Source organism: Globicephala melas, chromosome 11 (assembly GCF_963455315.2).
Source record: "Globicephala melas chromosome 11, mGloMel1.2, whole genome shotgun sequence".
Classification (NCBI taxonomy): Eukaryota; Metazoa; Chordata; class Mammalia; order Artiodactyla; family Delphinidae; genus Globicephala; species Globicephala melas.
Genome location: NC_083324.2, coordinates 46,252,980 through 46,257,128, shown reverse-complemented (window position 1 = coordinate 46,257,128; position 4,149 = coordinate 46,252,980). Strand labels below are relative to the sequence as shown.

The following is a 4,149-nucleotide window of genomic DNA, read 5'->3' as shown; positions in this document are numbered from 1 at the left end:
TTGTGTGTCTCGTTATGTATTTGCATCTTCAGTACTGACCACTAGAATATGGGCGCAGTTATTCTGACTTTGCGTCCTTAATCACCATATTCATTCTGCGTATTTTAGCGTATTTTCTTATTCTTCTGTTAGAAGCTTTAATTCCCTTTCCTTTCTCTTTTCTATATGCTTTACGACTTTGCTGATGGAATTTTAAACATGTGCAGATAGAAGTGAATGATCCCTTGTACCAACTGCCTTTGAGAGTGGCCTGACATGGCTCCTTTGGATTTTCACCAACATGAACGAAAAACAAAACAAACACCACCACCACCAAAACAGCAAGACGACTCTTCTTTTTAATGTTTTGACAGGAAAGTAGGATTTATTGGTGGGCACGAGTAAGGAGGGGACAGCACCAAGGCTCTCGCGAGCGCAGGGCCCGCCATCTGTCCAGAGGGCCACGATTAGGGATGTATATGACCCCACAGCCATCCGGGATGAGCCGCTTTTCTGCCACCATGTTTTCAAATTCACCTGCATTAAACTTAGTAAATCCCCACTTCTTGGAGATCTTCTGGCCACCAGGGAACTTGACCTTGGCCCTGTGGAGGGCCTCAATCACATGCTCCTTGTTCTGCAGCTTGGTGAGGATGGACTTTATGACTTGGCCAATGTGGACTCTGGCCACTGTGCCCTGGGGCTCTCCAAAGGCACCTCGCATACCCGTCTGGAGCCTAGATTGGGGACAGCGTGCCAGTCATGACGTCCACTGGAAAGGGCTGTCTCCAAGGTCCCTTAGGGCAACAGGCTGAATACACTATTGAGGAGGCTGCTGTTTGCAGCCATTGCACACTGGGAAGACAACTCTTAATCACTTTCCTGCTTTGCCGTAGTTACTCCATTCAAGGGCCGGATTCCCTAACTTTGTATCTGCCTGGGGAGGGGCACGTAGCTGGTGCCATGATTTAAACATTGCACTGGGGGCTTCTGGAGGCAGGTCCTAACCAAGCGCTCCTGGTCTCCCTCTTCTGGACTGTAGCACAGTCAGGCACACGGGACAGGAGCAGCGGGGCAGCGTGGGCAGCTTGGGGCAGTCATTGCAGCTCTGCTCTGGGGACAGCAATGATCTCTGGAGGTCCCCTATGCTTGGATTTCCAAACCAGCCTGTATGTTTAAAGCACCCAGGAAACTTGTCGGATCCAGATTTTTGGCCTCCCTGCCAAGAGAATCCGATTCCGTAGTCTGGGCCTCAGAACTTTTAACAAGACCCTGAGGTCGTTCTGCTACATTACCAGTTTCAAGAACCCTCAATCCAGTGCATTCATTGATCTCCAGGAAGCAACCCACCTATACAGGTCTCAGAACCTGTTAGTGGTCTTCTTTCTCTGGAGATCTATTTTTAGAAAGCTACTTCTGGTTACTCATCCTGGTGTTATTCAATCCATAAACTTTCCTGAGCAACTCATTCAACCCCTGAGTACACAGCCAGCTCCGGAGCAGGACACCCATGGGGACTTGAGTCAAAGCAAGAGCTGAGAAGTTTGAGTTGATTTTCTGGGTGAGCCGTGTGAATGCTATTGTCGCATAATGGATCCTCAGCTCCACAGCCAAGATCAGGATTTTAAAAGCAGCTGGTGGAGATGCTGCTGTTTTCACCAGAGCCAGGCCTGTGTTTTTCCTTTGTTAGGTGATGCCCATGGTCCTGCCAAGCAGGCCAGACCCTGGCAAAGCAGTGGCCTTCCCCATCTCCCACCAGGACCTCCCTTGCTCTAACACCTCCTTTTCTGGCTCCAAGTCCATTTCTCCAGCCTTGCCTCATTTATCCCCTGACTCCTGAGCACAGCTCCCCCGTCCCAGCATTTGCTGGGCAAACTCCCCTGTCCAGAGCAGAACTTCTCATGATGGTCTTTGCCAACAGCCTGGAACTTGTCAGACGAATGAGTTTTCCATCTTTCTTACCCAGTCTTAGTCAAACCCGCTGAAAGCAGCAACCACTTTAATCTCTCTCCTGTACTTTGTCCTGCTCCTGACCTGCTGGAGCAGATGCTATCAGGAGTGGCCGAAGTTTACCTTGGCTTTACTGCACAACTGTGTGTCCAACTGGCCCAGGAGCCCAGGAACGGAGTTCCAGGAAAGTGAGAATGATGACCTTCTTAGTCCTTTCTGAGATGCATGATTCTGCCTCACGAGGGTTTTCCTTCTGTACTGCTGACCCTGCTTCCATGGTGGAGCAGAGCTGGACAGGCCCTACAAAGCAGGGAGGCCAAATTCCATGAGACCAGGTCACCGGGTGGGTCTGCCTTCGTCATCCTCTGGGAAGTAATACATTGCATGATCCTGACAACTGCTGAGAACCTGATATTCTTGGACGTGCATTACCTTTCAGCAAGTGAGTGGCCCCACCCCACCCCTACTTTCCTTTTCCAAGGCCCTTTCACAATCTGTCATTCCCACCCCACCAAGGAACAGGGTGCTGTCTAGGGCCTTAGCACTTAGCCATTCCTAGGGTAGGACAGTCTAGATTGGAAGGTTTGTTTTCTTTTAATCTTACTCTCAGGACTATCATGTACGGTTGTAGAGTCTGTGCACTGCACAACTCGGTGGGATGCCATTTACACAGCCTGAGGTGAATGAGGCAATGCCCTGCTAACCCTAATCCTTCACACTTCCTGTCTCACCCTGACCCCTCCTGATTCACCTATGTCATATGACTCTAAATCAGGGGTTGGCAAACTATGGCCCACAGAGGACTTAGAAGTTTTACTGGGAGGATATTTTGGTGTTTTGTCCTGTTTATTTCCTTTTTTTTCTTGGCTACGCCACGTGGCTTACAGGATCTTGGCTCCCCAACCAGGGACTGAATCCGGGGCCATGGCAGTTGAAAGCACCAAGTTCTAACCACTGGACCGCCAGGGGATTCCCCCCTCACCTTTTTTTTTTAAAATTAATTTTTCTTTTTTCCAGAAAGAGCTCGCAGGTGGTAAGCTTTCTAGGTCCAGGGGATTGTCATGGTCACATGAACCTGGGTAGTTGCCTGGGGCCCTGCATTCAGAAGAGCCTCACACTTGGTTTAATGTTCTGATATTGTCATCTTAAAATTCTTAACATTTTTAAACAAGGGGACCCAAATTTTCATTTTGCACCGTGTCCCACAAACAGTCCAGTCTGGCATTTTGCACGTTCAAGGACATTGTTATTTTGTTCTCACACTTAATGATAGTAAACTGGGCACAGAATTCTAGGCTCAGAATCATTTTCCTTCCGAATTTTGTAGATAGCTCCCACCTTGAGGATGGGCAATCAGATGCCAGTCTATTTGCTGAAACTTCACGTGTATGTCTCCCTCTGGAAACTTGTAGGATTTTCTCTTTATCCTTAGCCAAGGATCTTTGGCGTCTTTAAGAGGTTGAAACTTCACTGGGTGATGTCTGTGTGTGACTTTTTCCCCCGTTATTGCTTCTCACAACCTGGGGGCACCTCAAAGCAATTCCCTTAAACAAAACAAAACAAAACAAACAAAGAACTCCACTATTTTCTATTCCTTATTAAAATAAAAAAATTTTAAAGTCTCTCTTTCTGGAATGTTTATTAGATGGAAGATAGATCCGGGAACTCCAATATTCATACCTCTCATCAGCTTGTTTTTTCCCTATTTCTTATCTCTGTCAGATTCCCTTGACTTTGCCTTCCAGATTACATCTCCAGGCAAGGCTTCTTCTGTCAGCCACCAGCAGTCCTTAATAGTAAGGTCAGGGTGAACCAGCTGACAGCCATGCCAGTAGAAGCTGACTCACCAAAAGCCACATGGGCACTGGCATCGGTAGCATCTGCTCTAACAAGGTACATCTGTGAAATAACAGTACATTTCCCCAGAGTTAAATAAAACAATGTTATCAGGCTTAAATAAAACAATGCTGCAAAGCTTCGAGCACACTATTAGTGTTCCATAAACGTTAGCTCTTATGAAAGATGAATAGTATTTAAACACTGGCTTCTTAACACCAGCTTCTTATGCCACCTCCCTTTTCCAGTTTTCTGATCCCCCCAGGCCAGATGCAATCCCTCTCCCTTTGCAACAATGCAATGTGTTTATCTTACAGTAAGTTAACAAAAGTACACAGAAGAATGATAAGCAGAAATAGAAGGAGCTTATGACCCAGTAGGAGA

General features: G+C 47.2%; 1 pseudogene; it reads right to left on the bottom strand.

Moving 5' to 3' along the window:
* Window positions 1–759: 759 nt before the first annotated feature.
* Window positions 760–872, bottom strand: LOC115838956 (small nucleolar RNA SNORA70; annotated as a pseudogene).
* Window positions 873–4,149: the final 3,277 nt, after the last annotated feature.